The following is a 16,536-nucleotide window of genomic DNA, read 5'->3' on the forward strand; positions in this document are numbered from 1 at the left end:
AGTACTGCCCCACCGACAGTGCAGCATTCCCTCAGTAACTGGCCCCTCCGACAGTGCAGCGCTCCCCTCAGTACTGCCCCTGCGACAGTGCAGCGCTCCCTCAGTACTGCCCCTCCGACTGTGCGGCACCCCCTCACACTGCCCCTCCAACTTTGCTGCGTTCCCTCAGGACTGCCCCACCGACAGTGCAGCATTCCCTCAGTACTGCCCCGCCGACAGTGCAGCGCTCCCTCAGTACTGCCCCTCTGACTGTGCAGCACGTCCTCAGTACTTCCCCTGCGACAGTGCAGCACTCCCTCAGTACTGCCCCTGCGACAGTGCAGCACTGCCCCTGCGACAGTGCAGGCGCTCCCTCACTACTGCCCCTTGCAACAGTGCAGCACTCCCTCAGTACTGCCCCTGCGACAGTGCAGGGCATTCCCTCAGGGACTGCCCCTGCAACAGTGCAGCACTCCCTCATACTCTGCCCTCCTCGACTGTGCGGGCACCCCCTCAGTGCTGACCCTCCGACAGTGCAGCGCTCCCTCAGTACTGCCCCTCCGACTGTGCAGCACTCCCTCAGTACTGCACCTTCTCCGACTGTGCGGCAGCCCCTCAGCACTGCCCCTCCAACATTGCAGCATTCCCTCAGTACTGCGCCCTCCGACAATGCAGCATTCCCTCAGTACTGCCCCTCCGACAGTGCAGCTTTTCCTCAGTACAGCTCCTGCGACAGTGCAGCACTCCCTCATCAGCTGCCCCCTCCGACAGTGCAGCATTCCCTCAGTACTGCCCCTCAGCCAGTGCAGCACTCCCTCAGTACTGTCCCTCCGACAGTGCAGCATTCCCTCAGTACTGCCCCACCAACATTGCAGCATTCCCTCAGTACTGCCCCTCCGACAGTGCAGAGCGCTCCCTCAGTACTGCCCCTGCGACAGTGCAGCGCTCCCTCAGTACTCTGCCCCTCCGACTGTGCGGCACCCCCTCAGCACTGCCCCTCCAACTTTGCAGCGTTCCCTCACTACTGCCCATCCGACAGTGCAGCATTCCCTCAGTACTTGCCCCGCCGACAGTGCAGCATTCCCTCAGTACTGCCCCGCCGACAGTGCAGCGCTCCCTCAGTACTGGCCCCTCTGACTGTGCAGCACTCCCTCAGTACTGCCCCTGTGACAGTGCAGCACTCCCTCAGTACTGCCCCTGCGACAGTGCAGCACTCCCTCAGTACTGCCCCTGCGACAGTGCAGCGCTCCCTCACTACTGCCCCCTGCAACAGTGCAGCACTCCCTCAGTACTGCCCCTGCGACTGTGCAGCGCTCCCTCAGTACTGCCCCTGCGACAGTGCAGCATTCCCTCAGTACTGCCCCTGCAACAGTGCAGCACTCCCTCAGTACTGCCCCTCCGACTGTGCGGCACCCCCTCAGCACTGCCCCGCGACAGTGCAGCATTCCCTCAGTACTGCCCCTCCGACAGTGCAGCATTCCCTCAGTACTGCCCCTTCCGACAGTGCAGCGTTCCCTCAGTACTGCCCTGCGACAGTGCAGCACTCCCTCAGTACTGCCCCTCCGACTGTGCGGCACCCCCTCAGCACTGCCCCTCCAACATTGCAGCATTCCCTCAGTACTGCCCCTCCGACAGTGCAGCATTCCCTCAGTACTGCCCCCGCCGACAGTGCAGCATTCCCTCACTACTGCCCCGCCAACAGTGGCAGCGCTCCCCTCAGTACTGCCCCTCCGACAATGCAGCATTCCCTCAGTACTGCCCCTCCGACAGTGCAGCGCTCCCTCATCACTGCCCGCCGACTGTGCAGCGCTCCCTCATTACTCGCCCTGCCGACAGTGCAGCGCTCTCTCTGTACTGCCCCGCCGACAGGGCTGCGCTCCCCTCAGTACTGCCCCTCCGACAGTGCAGCGTTCCCTCAGTACTGCCCCTCCGACAGTGCAGCATTCCCTCAATACTGCCCCGCCGACAGTGCGGCGCTCCCTCAGCACTGCCCCGCGACTGTGCAGCGCTCCCTCAGCACTGCCCCTCCGACAGTACAGCGTTCCCTCAGTACTGCCCTGCCAACAGTGAAGCGCTCCCTCAGTACTGCCCCGCCGACACTGCGGTGCTCCCTCAGTACTGCCCCTCCAACAGTGCAGCATTCCCTCAGTACTGCCCCACTGACAGTGCAGCATTCCCTCAGTACTGCCCCGCCGACAGTGCAGCGCTCCCTCAGTACTGCCCCTCCAACTGTGCAGCACTCCCTCAGTACTGCCCCTGCGACAGTGCAGCACTCCTCAGTACTGCCCCTGCGACGGTGCAGCGCTCCCTCACTACTGCCCCTGCAACAGTGCAGCATTCCCTCAGTACTGCCCCTCCGACAGTGCAGCACTCCCTCAGTACTGCCCCTCCGAACTGTGCAGCACTCCCTCAGTACTGCCCCTCCGACTGTGGGCACCCCCTCAGTGCTGACCCTCCGACAGTGCAGCGATCCATCAGTACTGCACCTCCGACTGTGGCAGCACTCCCTCAGTACTGCCCCTCCGACTGTGCGGCACCCCCTCAGCACTGCCCCTCCAACATTGCAGCATTCCCTCAGTACTGCCCCTCCGACAATGCAACATTCCCTCAGTACTGCCCCCTCCGACAGTGCAGCATTCCCTCAGTACTGCCCCTCCGACAGTGCAGCATTCCCTCAGTACTGCCCCGCCGACAGTGCAGCGCTCCCTCAGTACTGCCCCTAGCGACAGTGCAGCACTCCCTCAGTACTGCCCCTCCGACTGTGCGGCACCCCCTCAGCACTGCCCCTCCAACATTGCAGCATTCCCTCAGTACTGCCCCTCCGACAGTGCAGCATTCTTCAGTAATGCCCCGCCGACAGTGCAGCATTCCCTCACTACTGCCCCTCCGACAGTGCAGCGTTCCCTCAGTACTGCCCCTCCGACAGTGCAGCACTCCCTCAGTACTGCCCCTTCCGACTGTGCGGCAGACCCTCAGCACTGCCCCTCCAACATTGCAGCATTCCCTCAGTACTGCCCCTCCGACAATGCAGCATTCCCTCAGTACTGCCCCTCCGACAGTGCAGCATTTCCTCAGTACTGCCCCTGCGACAGTGCAGCACTCCTCAGCACTGCCCCTCCGACAGTGCAGCATTCCCTCAGTACTGCCCCTCAGCCAGTGCAGCACTCCCTCAGTACTGCCCCTCCGACAGTGCAGCATTCCCTCAGTACCTGCCCCACCGACAGTGCAGCATTCCCTCAGTACTGCCCCTCCGACAGTGCAGCGCTCCCTCAGTACTGCCCCTGCGACAGTGCAGCGCTCCCTCAGTACTGCCCCTCCGACTGTGCGGCACCCCCTCAGCACTGCCCCTCCAACTTTGCTGCGTTCCCTCAGTACTGCCCCGCCGACAGTGCAGCATTCCCTCAGTACTTGCCCCGCCGACAGTGCAGCGCTCCCTCAGTACTGCCCCTCTGACTGTGCAGCACTCCCTCAGTACTTCCCCTGCGACAGTGCAGCACTCCCTCAGTACTGCCCCTGCGACAGTGCAAGCACTGCCCCTGCGACAGTGCAGCGCTCCCTCACTACTGCCCCTGCAACAGTGCAGCACTCCTCAGTACTGCCCCTGCGACTGTGCAGCGCTCCCTCAGTACTGCCCCTGCGACAGTGCAGCATTCCCTCAGGGACTGCCCCTGCAACAGTGCAGCACTCCCTCAGTACTGCCCCTCCGACTGTGCGGCACCCCCCTCAGTGCTGACCCTCCGACAGTGCAGCGCTCCCTCAGTACTGCCCCTCCGACTGTGCAGCACTCCCTCAGTACTGCCCCTCCGACTGTGCGGCAGCCCCTCAGCACTGCCCCTCCAACATTGCAGCATTCCCTCAGTACTGCCCCTCCGACAATGCAGCATTCCCTCAGTACTGCCCCTCCGACAGTGCAGCATTTCCTCAGTACTGCCCCTGCGACAGTGCAGCACTCCCTCAGCACTGCCCCTCCGACAGTGCAGCATTCCCTCAGTACTGCCCCTCAGCCAGTGCAGCACTCCCTCAGTACTGTCCCTCCGACAGTGCAGCATTCCCTCAGTACTGCCCCACCAACATTGCAGCATTCCCTCAGTACTGCCCCTCCGACAGTGCAGCGCTCCCTCAGTACTGCCCCTGCGACAGTGCAGCGCTCCCTCAGTACTGCCCCTCCGACTGTGCGGCACCCCCTCAGCACTGCCCCTCCAACTTTGCAGCGTTCCCTCACTACTGCCCCTCCGACAGTGCAGCATTCCCTCAGTACTGCCCCGCCGACAGTGCAGCATTCCCTCAGTACTGCCCCGCCGACAGTGCAGCGCTCCCTCAGTACTGCCCCTCTGACTGTGCAGCACTCCCTCAGTACTGCCCCTGTGACAGTGCAGCACTCCCTCAGTACTGCCCCTGCGACAGTGCAGCACTCCCTCAGTACTGCCCCTGCGACAGTGCAGCGCTCCCTCACTACTGCCCCTGCAACAGTGCAGCACTCCCTCAGTACTGCCCCTGCGACTGTGCAGCGCTCCCTCAGTACTGCCCCTGCGACAGTGCAGCATTCCCTCAGTACTGCCCCTGCAACAGTGCAGCACTCCCTCAGTACTGCCCCTCCGACTGTGCGGCACCCCCTCAGCACTGCCCCGCGACAGTGCAGCATTCCCTCAGTACTGCCCCTCCGACAGTGCAGCATTCCCTCAGTACTGCCCCTCCGACAGTGCAGCGTTCCCTCAGTACTGCCCCTGCGACAGTGCAGCACTCCCTCAGTACTGCCCCTCTGACTGTGCGGCACCCCCTCAGCACTGCCCCTCCAACATTGCAGCATTCCCTCAGTACTGCCCCTCCGACAGTGCAGCATTCCCTCAGTACTGCCCCGCCGACAGTGCAGCATTCCCTCACTACTGCCCCGCCAACAGTGCAGCGCTCCCTCAGTACTGCCCCTCCGACAATGCAGCATTCCCTCAGTACTGCCCCTCCGACAGTGCAGCGCTCCCTCATCACTGCCCCGCCGACTGTGCAGCGCTCCCTCATTACTGCCCTGCCGACAGTGCAGCGCTCTCTCTGTACTGCCCCGCCGACAGGGCTGCGCTCCCTCAGTACTGCCCCTCCGACAGTGCAGCGTTCCCTCAGTACTGCCCCTCCGACAGTGCAGCATTCCCTCAATACTGCCCCGCCGACAGTGCGGCGCTCCCTCAGCACTGCCCCGCCGACTGTGCAGCGCTCCCTCAGCACTGCCCCTCCGACAGTACAGCGTTCCCTCAGTACTGCCCTGCCAACAGTGAAGCGCTCCCTCAGTACTGCCCCGCCGACACTGCGGTGCTCCCTCAGTACTGCCCCTCCAACAGTGCAGCATTCCCTCAGTACTGCCCCACTGACAGTGCAGCATTCCCTCAGTACTGCCCCGCCGACAGTGCAGCGCTCCCTCAGTACTGCCCCTCCAACTGTGCAGCACTCCCTCAGTACTGCCCCTGCGACAGTGCAGCACTCCCTCAGTACTGCCCCTGCGACGGTGCAGCGCTCCCTCACTACTGCCCCTGCAACAGTGCAGCATTCCCTCAGTACTGCCCCTCCGACAGTGCAGCACTCCCTCAGTACTGCCCCTCCGACTGTGCAGCACTCCCTCAGTACTGCCCCTCCGACTGTGGGCACCCCCTCAGTGCTGACCCTCCGACAGTGCAGCGATCCATCAGTACTGCACCTCCGACTGTGCAGCACTCCCTCAGTACTGCCCCTCCGACTGTGCGGCACCCCCTCAGCACTGCCCCTCCAACATTGCAGCATTCCCTCAGTACTGCCCCTCCGACAATGCAACATTCCCTCAGTACTGCCCCTCCGACAGTGCAGCATTCCCTCAGTACTGCCCCTCCGACAGTGCAGCATTCCCTCAGTACTGCCCCGCCGACAGTGCAGCGCTCCCTCAGTACTGCCCCTGCGACAGTGCAGCACTCCCTCAGTACTGCCCCTCCGACTGTGCGGCACCCCCTCAGCACTGCCCCTCCAACATTGCAGCATTCCCTCAGTACTGCCCCTCCGACAGTGCAGCATTCCTTCAGTAATGCCCCGCCGACAGTGCAGCATTCCCTCACTACTGCCCCTCCGACAGTGCAGCGTTCCCTCAGTACTGCCCCTCCGACAGTGCAGCACTCCCTCAGTACTGCCCCTCCGACTGTGCGGCAGACCCTCAGCACTGCCCCTCCAACATTGCAGCATTCCCTCAGTACTGCCCCTCCGACAATGCAGCATTCCCTCAGTACTGCCCCTCCGACAGTGCAGCATTTCCTCAGTACTGCCCCTGCGACAGTGCAGCACTCCCTCAGCACTGCCCCTCCGACAGTGCAGCATTCCCTCAGTACTGCCCCTCAGCCAGTGCAGCACTCCCTCAGTACTGCCCCTCCGACAGTGCAGCATTCCCTCAGTACTGCCCCACCGACAGTGCAGCATTCCCTCAGTACTGCCCCTCCGACAGTGCAGCGCTCCCTCAGTACTGCCCCTGCGACAGTGCAGCGCTCCCTCAGTACTGCCCCTCCGACTGTGCGGCACCCCCTCAGCACTGCCCCTCCAACTTTGCAGCGTTCCCTCACTACTGCCCCTCCGACAGTGCAGCATTCCCTCAGTACTGCCCCGCCGACAGTGCAGCATTCCCTCAGTACTGCCCCGCCGACAGTGCAGCGCTCCCTCAGTACTGCCCCTCTGACTGTGCAGCACTCCCTCAGTACTGCCCCTGCGACAGTGCAGCACTCCCTCAGTACTGCCCCTGCGACAGTGCAGCACTCCCTCAGTACTGCCCCTGCGACAGTGCAGCGCTCCCTCACTACTGCCCCTGCAACAGTGCAGCACTCCCTCAGTACTGCCACTGCGACTGTGCAGCGCTCCCTCAGTACTGCCCCTGCGACAGTGCAGCATTCCCTCAGTACTGCCCCTGCAACAGTGCAGCACTCCCTCAGTACTGCCCCTCCGACTGTGCGGCACCCCCTCAGCACTGCCCCGCGACAGTGCAGCATTCCCTCAGTACTGCCCCTCCGACAGTGCAGCATTCTCTCAGTACTGCCCCTCCGACAGTGCAGCGTTCCCTCAGTACTGCCCCTGCGACAGTGCAGCACTCCCTCAGTACTGCCCCTCCGACTGTGCGGCACCCCCTCAGCACTGCCCCTCCAACATTGCAGCATTCCCTCAGTACTGCCCCTCCGACAGAGCAGCATTCCCTCAGTACTGCCCCGCCGACAGTGCAGCATTCCCTCAGTACTGCCCCGCCAACAGTGCAGCGCTCCCTCAGTACTGCCCCTCCAACAATGCAGCGTTCCCTCAGTACTGCCCCTCCGACAGTGCAGCGCTCCCTCAGCACTGCCCCGCCGACTGTGCAGCGCTCCCTCATTACTGCCCTGCCAACAGTGCAGCGCTCTCTCTGTACTGCCCCGCCGACAGGGCTGCGCTCCCTCAGTACTGCCCCTCCGACAGTGCAGCATTCCCTCAGTACTGCCCCTCCGACAGTGCAGCATTCCCTCAATACTGCCCCGCCGACAGTGCGGCGCTCCCTCAGCACTGCCCCGCCGACTGTGCAGCGCTCCCTCAGCACTGCCCCTCCGACAGTACAGCGTTCCCTCAGTACTGCCCTGCCAACAGTGAAGCGCTCCCTCAGTACTGCCCCGCCGACACTGCGGTGCTCCCTCAGTACTGCCCCTCCAACAGTGCAGCATTCCCTCAGTACTGCCCCACTGACAGTGCAGCATTCCCTCAGTACTGCCCCGCCGACAGTGCAGCGCTCCCTCAGTACTGCCCCTCCAACTGTGCAGCACTCCCTCAGTACTGCCCCTGCGACAGTGCAGCACTCCCTCAGTACTGCCCCTGCGACTGTGCAGCGCTCCCTCACTACTGCCCCTGCAACAGTGCAGCACTCCCTCAGTACTGCCCCTCCGACTGTGCAGCACTCCCTCAGTACTGCCCCTCCGACTGTGCGGCACCCCCTCAGTGCTGACCCTCCGACAGTGCAGCGATCCATCAGTACTGCACCTCCGACTGTGCAGCACTCCCTCAGTACTGCCCCTCCGACTGTGCGGCACCCCCTCAGCACTGCCCCTCCAACATTGCAGCATTCCCTCAGTACTGCCCCTCCGACAATGCAACATTCCCTCAGTACTGCCCCTCCGACAGTGCAGCATTCCCTCAGTACTGCCCCTCCGACAGTGCAGCATTCCCTCAGTACTGCCCCGCCGACAGTGCAGCGCTCCCTCAGTACTGCCCCTCCGACAGTGCAGCATTCCCTCAGTACTGCCCCTCCGACAGTGCGGCGCTCCCTCAGTACAGCCCTGCGACAGTGCAGCGTTCCCTCAGTACTGCCCCTGCAACAGTGCAGCACTCCCTCAGTACTGCCCCTCCGACTGTGCGGCACCCCCTCAGCACTGCCCCTCCAGCATTGCAGCATTCCCTCAGCACTGCCCCTCCGACAGTGCAGCATTCCTTCAGTAATGCCCCGCCGACAGTGCAGCATTCCCTCAGTACTGCCCCTCCGACAGTGCAGCGTTCCCTCAGTACTGCCCCTCCGACAGTGCAGCACTCCCTCAGTACTGCCCCTCCGACAGTGCAGCGCTCCCTCAGTGCTGACCCACGACACTGCAGCGCCCCCTCAGTACTGCCCCGCCGACAGTGCAGCACTCCCTCAGTACTGCCGCTGCGGCAGTGCAGCGCTCCCTCAGTACTGACCCTCCGACAGTGCAGCACTCCCTCAGTACTGCCCCTCCGACAGTGCAGCGCTCCCTCAGTCCTGCCCCTGCGACAGTGCAGCGCTCCCTCAGTACTGCCCCTGCGACAGTGCAGCGCTCCCTCAGTACTGCCCCTCCGACAGTGCAGCGCTCCCTCAGTACTGCCCCTGTGACAGTGCAGCGCTCCCCCAGTACTGCCCCTCCGACAGTGCAGCGCTCCCTCAGTACTGCCCCTCCGACAGTGCAGCACTCCCTCAGTACTGCCCCTGCGACAGTGCAGCACTCCCTCAGTACTGCCCCTGCGACAGTGCAGCGCTCCCTCAGTACTGCCCCTCCGACAGTGCAGCGCTCCCTCAGTACTGCCCCTGCGACAGTGCAGCGCTCCCTCAGTGCTGCCCCTCCGACAGTGCAGCGCTCCCTCAGTGCTGCCCCTCCGACAGTGCAGCGTTCCCTCAGTACTGCCCCTCCGACAGTGCAGCACTCCCTCAGTACTGCCCCTCCGACAGTGCAGCACCCCGTCAGTACTGCCCCGACAGTGCAGCGCTCCCTCAGTACTGCCCCGACAGTGCAGCGCTCCCTCAGTACTGCCCCTGCGACAGTGCAGCGCTCCCTCAGTACTGCCCCTTCGACAGTGCAGCGCTCCCTCACTACTGCCCTTCTGACAGTGCAGCGCTCCCTCAGTACTGCCCCTGCGACAGTGCAGCGTTCCCTCAGTACTGCCCCTCTGACAGTGCAGCGCTCCCTCAGTACTGCCCCTGCGACAGTGAAGCGTTCCCTCAGTACTGCCCCTCCGACTGTGCAGCACTCCCTCAGTACTGCCCCTGCGACAGTGCAGCACTCCCTCAGTACTGCCCCTGCGACAGTGCAGCGCTCCCTCACTACTGCCCCTGCGACAGTGCAGCACTCCCTCAGTACTGCCCCTGCGACAGTGCAGCGCTCCCTCAGTACTGCCCCTGCGACAGTGCAGCATTCCCTCAGTACTGCCCCTGCGACAGTGCAGCACTCCCTCAGTACTGCCCCTCCGACTGTGAGGCACCCCCTCAGCACTGCCCCTGCGACAGTGCAGCATTCCCTCAGTACTGCCCCTCCAACAGTGCAGCACTCCCTCAGTACTGCCCCTCCGACTGTGCAGCACTCCCTCAGTACTGCCCCTCCGACTGTGCGGCACCCCCTCAGTGCTGACCCTCCGACAGTGCAGCGCTCCCTCTGTACTGCCCTTCCGACTGGGCAGCACTCCATCAGTACTGCCCCTCCGACTGTGCGGCACCCCCTCAGCACTGCCCCTCCAACATTGCAGCATTCCCTCAGTACTGCCCCTCCGACAATGCAGCATTCCCTCAGTACTGCCCCTCCGACAGTGCAGCATTTCCTCAGTACTGCCCCTGCGACAGTGCAGCACTCCCTCAGTACTGCCCCTCCGACAGTGCAGCATTCCCTCAGTACTGCCCCTCCGACAGTGCAGCACTCCCTCAGTACTGCCCCTCCGACAGTGCAGCATTCCCTCAGTACTGCCCCACCGACAGTGCAGCATTCCCTCAGTACTGCCCCTCCGACAGTGCAGCGCTCCCTCAGTACTGCCCCTGCGACAGTGCAGCGCTCCCTCAGTACTGCCCCTGCGACTGTGCAGCACCCCCTCAGCACTGCCCCTCCAACATTGCAGCATTCCCTCACTACTGCCCCTCCGACAGTGCAGCATTCCCTCACTACTGCCCCTCCGACAGTGCAGCATTTCCTCAGTACTGCCCCGCCGACAGTGCAGCGCTCCCTCACTACTGCCCCTGCAACAGTGCAGCACTCCCTCAGTACTGCCCCTGCGACTGTGCAGCGCTCCCTCAGTACTGCCCCTGCGACAGTGCAGCATTCCCTCAGTACTGCCCCTGCAACAGTGCAGCACTCCCTCAGTACTGCCCCTCCGACAATGCAGCATTCCCTCAGTACTGCCCCTCCGACAGTGCAGCATTTCCTCAGTACTGCCCCTCCGACAGTGCAGCACTCCCTCAGTACGGCCCCTCCGACTGTGCAGCACTCCCTCAGTACTGTCCCTCCGACTGTGCGGCACCCCCTCAGTGCTGACCCTCCGACAGTGCAGCGATCCATCAGTACTGCACCTCCGACTGTGCAGCACTCCCTCAGTACTGCCCCTCCGACTGTGCGGCACCCCCTCAGCACTGCCCCTCCAACATTGCAGCATTCCCTCAGTACTGCCCCTCCGACAATGCAGCATTCCCTCAGTACTGCCCCTCCGACAGTGCAGCATTCCCTCAGTACTGCCCCTCCGACAGTGCAGCATTCCCTCAGTACTGCCCCGCCGACAGTGCAGCACTCCCTCAGTACTGCCCCTCCGACAGTGCAGCACTCCCTCAGTACTGCCCCTCCGACAGTGCAGCAATCCCTCAGTACTGCCCCTCCGACAGTGCAGCATTCCCTCAGTACTGCCCTGCGACAGTGCAGCCTTCCCTCAGTACTGCCCCTGCGACAGTGCAGCACTCCCTCAGCACTGTCCCTCTAACTTTGCAGCATTCCCTCAGTACTGCCCCTCCGACAGTGCAGCGTTCCCTCAGTACTGCCCCTGCGACAGTGCAGCACTCCCTCAGTACTGCCCCTCCGACTGTGCGGCACCCCCTCAGCACTGCCCCTCCAACATTGCAGCATTCCCTCAGTACTGCCCCTCCGACAGTGCAGCATTCCCTCAGTACTGCCCCGCCGACAGTGCAGCATTCCCTCAGTACTGCCCCGCCGACAGTGCAGCGCTCCCTCAGTACTGCCCCTCCGACAATGCAGCGTTCCCTCAGTACTGCCCCTCCAACAGTGCAGCGTTCCCTCAGTACTGCCCCGCCGACAGTGTAGCGCTCCCTCAGCACTGCCCCGCCGACTGTGCAGCGCTCTCTCATTACTGCCCTGCCGACAGTGCAGCGCTCTCTCTGTACTGCCCCGCCAACAGTGCTGCGCTCCCTCAGTACTGCCCCTCCGACAGTGCAGCGTTCCCTCAGTACTGCCCCTCCGACAGTGCAGCATTCCCTCAGTACTGCCCCACCGACAGTGCAGCATTCCCTCAGTACTGCCCCTCCGACAGTGCAGCGCTCCCTCAGTACTGCCCCTGCGACAGTGCAGCGCTCCCTCAGTACTGCCCCTCCGACTGTGCGGCACCCCCTCAGCACTGCCCCTCCAACTTTGCAGCGTTCCCTCACTACTGCCCCTCCGACAGTGCAGCATTCCCTCAGTACTGCCCCGCCGACAGTGCAGCATTCCCTCAGTACTGCCCCGCCGACAGTGCAGCGCTCCCTCAGTACTGCCCCTCTGACTGTGCAGCACTCCCTCAGTACTGCCCCTGCGACAGTGCAGCACTCCCTCAGTACTGCCCCTGCGACAGTGCAGCACTCCCTCAGTACTGCCCCTGCGACAGTGCAGCGCTCCCTCACTACTGCCCCTGCAACAGTGCAGCACTCCCTCAGTACTGCCCCTGCGACTGTGCAGCGCTCCCTCAGTACTGCCCCTGCGACAGTGCAGCATTCCCTCAGTACTGCCCCTGCAACAGTGCAGCACTCCCTCAGTACTGCCCCTCCGACTGTGCGGCACCCCCTCAGCACTGCCCCGCGACAGTGCAGCATTCCCTCAGTACTGCCCCTCCGACAGTGCAGCATTCTCTCAGTACTGCCCCTCCGACAGTGCAGCGTTCCCTCAGTACTGCCCCTGCGACAGTGCAGCACTCCCTCAGTACTGCCCCTCCGACTGTGCGGCACCCCCTCAGCACTGCCCCTCCAACATTGCAGCATTCCCTCAGTACTGCCCCTCCGACAGTGCAGCATTCCCTCAGTACTGCCCCGCCGACAGTGCAGCATTCCCTCAGTACTGCCCCGCCAACAGTGCAGCGCTCCCTCAGTACTGCCCCGACAGTGCAGCGCTCCCTCAGTACTGCCCCTGCGACAGTGCAGCGCTCCCTCAGTACTGCCCCTTCGACAGTGCAGCGCTCCCTCACTACTGCCCTTCTGACAGTGCAGCGCTCCCTCAGTACTGCCCCTGCGACAGTGCAGCGTTCCCTCAGTACTGCCCCTCTGACAGTGCAGCGCTCCCTCAGTACTGCCCCTGCGACAGTGAAGCGTTCCCTCAGTACTGCCCCTCCGACTGTGCAGCACTCCCTCAGTACTGCCCCTGCGACAGTGCAGCACTCCCTCAGTACTGCCCCTGCGACAGTGCAGCGCTCCCTCACTACTGCCCCTGCGACAGTGCAGCACTCCCTCAGTACTGCCCCTGCGACAGTGCAGCGCTCCCTCAGTACTGCCCCTGCGACAGTGCAGCATTCCCTCAGTACTGCCCCTGCGACAGTGCAGCACTCCCTCAGTACTGCCCCTCCGACTGTGAGGCACCCCCTCAGCACTGCCCCTGCGACAGTGCAGCATTCCCTCAGTACTGCCCCTCCAACAGTGCAGCACTCCCTCAGTACTGCCCCTCCGACTGTGCAGCACTCCCTCAGTACTGCCCCTCCGACTGTGCGGCACCCCCTCAGTGCTGACCCTCCGACAGTGCAGCGCTCCCTCTGTACTGCCCTTCCGACTGGGCAGCACTCCATCAGTACTGCCCCTCCGACTGTGCGGCACCCCCTCAGCACTGCCCCTCCAACATTGCAGCATTCCCTCAGTACTGCCCCTCCGACAATGCAGCATTCCCTCAGTACTGCCCCTCCGACAGTGCAGCATTTCCTCAGTACTGCCCCTGCGACAGTGCAGCACTCCCTCAGTACTGCCCCTCCGACAGTGCAGCATTCCCTCAGTACTGCCCCTCCGACAGTGCAGCACTCCCTCAGTACTGCCCCTCCGACAGTGCAGCATTCCCTCAGTACTGCCCCACCGACAGTGCAGCATTCCCTCAGTACTGCCCCTCCGACAGTGCAGCGCTCCCTCAGTACTGCCCCTGCGACAGTGCAGCGCTCCCTCAGTACTGCCCCTGCGACTGTGCAGCACCCCCTCAGCACTGCCCCTCCAACATTGCAGCATTCCCTCACTACTGCCCCTCCGACAGTGCAGCATTCCCTCACTACTGCCCCTCCGACAGTGCAGCATTTCCTCAGTACTGCCCCGCCGACAGTGCAGCGCTCCCTCACTACTGCCCCTGCAACAGTGCAGCACTCCCTCAGTACTGCCCCTGCGACTGTGCAGCGCTCCCTCAGTACTGCCCCTGCGACAGTGCAGCATTCCCTCAGTACTGCCCCTGCAACAGTGCACCACTCCCTCAGTACTGCCCCTCCGACAATGCAGCATTCCCTCAGTACTGCCCCTCCGACAGTGCAGCATTTCCTCAGTACTGCCCCTCCGACAGTGCAGCACTCCCTCAGTACGGCCCCTCCGACTGTGCAGCACTCCCTCAGTACTGTCCCTCCGACTGTGCGGCACCCCCTCAGTGCTGACCCTCCGACAGTGCAGCGATCCATCAGTACTGCACCTCCGACTGTGCAGCACTCCCTCAGTACTGCCCCTCCGACTGTGCGGCACCCCCTCAGCACTGCCCCTCCAACATTGCAGCATTCCCTCAGTACTGCCCCTCCGACAATGCAGCATTCCCTCAGTACTGCCCCTCCGACAGTGCAGCATTCCCTCAGTACTGCCCCTCCGACAGTGCAGCATTCCCTCAGTACTGCCCCGCCGACAGTGCAGCACTCCCTCAGTACTGCCCCTCCGACAGTGCAGCACTCCCTCAGTACTGCCCCTCCGACAGTGCAGCAATCCCTCAGTACTGCCCCTCCGACAGTGCAGCATTCCCTCAGTACTGCCCTGCGACAGTGCAGCCTTCCCTCAGTACTGCCCCTGCGACAGTGCAGCACTCCCTCAGCACTGTCCCTCTAACTTTGCAGCATTCCCTCAGTACTGCCCCTCCGACAGTGCAGCGTTCCCTCAGTACTGCCCCTGCGACAGTGCAGCACTCCCTCAGTACTGCCCCTCCGACTGTGCGGCACCCCCTCAGCACTGCCCCTCCAACATTGCAGCATTCCCTCAGTACTGCCCCTCCGACAGTGCAGCATTCCCTCAGTACTGCCCCGCCGACAGTGCAGCATTCCCTCAGTACTGCCCCGCCGACAGTGCAGCGCTCCCTCAGTACTGCCCCTCCGACAATGCAGCGTTCCCTCAGTACTGCCCCTCCAACAGTGCAGCGTTCCCTCAGTACTGCCCCGCCGACAGTGTAGCGCTCCCTCAGCACTGCCCCGCCGACTGTGCAGCGCTCTCTCATTACTGCCCTGCCGACAGTGCAGCGCTCTCTCTGTACTGCCCCGCCAACAGTGCTGCGCTCCCTCAGTACTGCCCCTCCGACAGTGCAGCGTTCCCTCAGTACTGCCCCTCCGACAGTGCAGCATTCCCTCAATACTGCCCCGCCGACAGTGCGGCGCTCCCTCAGCACTGCCCCGCCGACTGTGCAGCGCTCCCTCAGTACTGCCCCTGCGACAGTGCAGCATTCCCTCAGTACTGCCCCTGCGACAGTGCAGCACTCCCTCAGTACTGCCCCTCCGACTGTGCGGCACCCCCTCAGCACTGCCCCTGCGACAGTGCAGCATTCCCTCAGTACTGCCCCTTCGACAGTGCAGCATTCCCTCAGTACTGCCCCGCCGACAGTGCAGCATTCCCTCAGTACTGCCCCTCCGACAGTGCAGCGTTCCCTCAGTACTGCCCCTCCGACAGTGCAGCGCTCCCTCAGTACTGCCCCTCCGACAGTACAGCGTTCACTCAGTACTGCCCTGCTAACAGTGAAGCGCTCCCTCAGTACTGCCCCGCCGACACTGCGGTGCTCCCTCAGTACTGCCCCTCCAACAGTGCAGCGCTCCCTCAGTAGTGCTCCGCCGAGAGTGCGGCACTCCCTGTGTACTGCCCCTCCGACAGTGCAGCACTCCCTCAGTACTGCCCCTGCAACAGTGCAGCACTCCCTCAGTACTGCCCCGACAGTGCAGCACTGCCTCAGTACTGCCCCTTCAACAGTGCAGCGCTCCCTCAGTACTGCCCCTTCGACAGTGCAGCGCTCCCTCAGTACTGCCCCTGCGACAGTGCAGCACTCCCTCAGTACTGCCCCTGCGACAGTGCAGCACTCCCTCAGTACTGCCCCTTCGACAGTGCAGCGCTCCCTCAGTACTGCCCCTGCGACAGTGCAGCACTCCCTCAGTACTGCCCCTGCGACAGTGCAGCGCTCCCTCAGTACTGCCCCTTCAACAGTGCAGCGCTCCCTCAGTACTGCCCCTCCGACTGTGCAGCACTCCCTCAGTACTGCCCCTGCGACAGTGCAGCACTCCCTCAGTACTGCCCCTCCGACAGTGCAGCGCTCCCTCAGTACTGCCCCTCTCGAATGTTTGACAGTTGAGGCTCGGAGCAGGTAGAACCCTCACGACATTTCAAGTGTCGGTTAAGAAATGCCGAGATTCTGATTCCGTTGATCACTTGTAAACGTCAATGCAATGATCATTGCCAGCACTGGCGCTGGCGAGAAGCACATGCGCTTTGGAAAGAAGTAGAGAGAGAAAGAGAGATAGAAGGAAAATTATGAATTTATAAGATCCCAGAGAGACCCTAGTTCCAAATGATTCGAGCTTAACCCGTATTGGTGGCAGTGATAAAACTTTATTTGGCACAAGCAAGGCTTAATACATTACAGTATTCGAGCAACAGTTTACAGAGTATAATTGAGACTTGTATTACCCCGTTATACACTGGGTAGAAGCAGCAGCCGTGAGTAAGCTGCACCCTGTGTCTCTTGTCTCTCATCTCTCCTCGCCTCCCAGGTGTCTCCTTGATCCTTCCTGAAATCTTCTACTCCTGAAATCGTCTAGAATTTGTGGCTGTTAAGACACCCACCCCCCCGCAACCCCCTCTTATACCTGTACTCTCATTCAAAACCTATGGAGTCC

The 16,536-nt window shown here is 62.8% G+C and overlaps 1 protein-coding gene and 1 pseudogene across 2 annotated transcripts in view; both read left to right on the forward strand.

Annotated features, from left to right (window-relative positions):
- The window catches only part of LOC147096362 (nuclear factor 7, ovary-like), an 88,856-nt pseudogene that overhangs the window by 32,140 nt on the left and 40,180 nt on the right, over positions 1 to 16,536 (forward strand). The gene's annotated exons all lie outside the window — the stretch shown is intronic.
- LOC147096363 (lysine-specific demethylase 2B-like) overlaps positions 1 to 16,536 on the forward strand; it is a 41,291-nt gene that overhangs the window by 11,891 nt on the left and 12,864 nt on the right. The window lies entirely within an intron of this gene.

Source organism: Somniosus microcephalus, unplaced genomic scaffold (assembly GCF_052327205.1).
Source record: "Somniosus microcephalus isolate GS21.2 unplaced genomic scaffold, FLI_Smic_1.0 unresolved_chr1, whole genome shotgun sequence".
Lineage (NCBI taxonomy): Eukaryota > Metazoa > Chordata > Chondrichthyes > Squaliformes > Somniosidae > Somniosus > Somniosus microcephalus.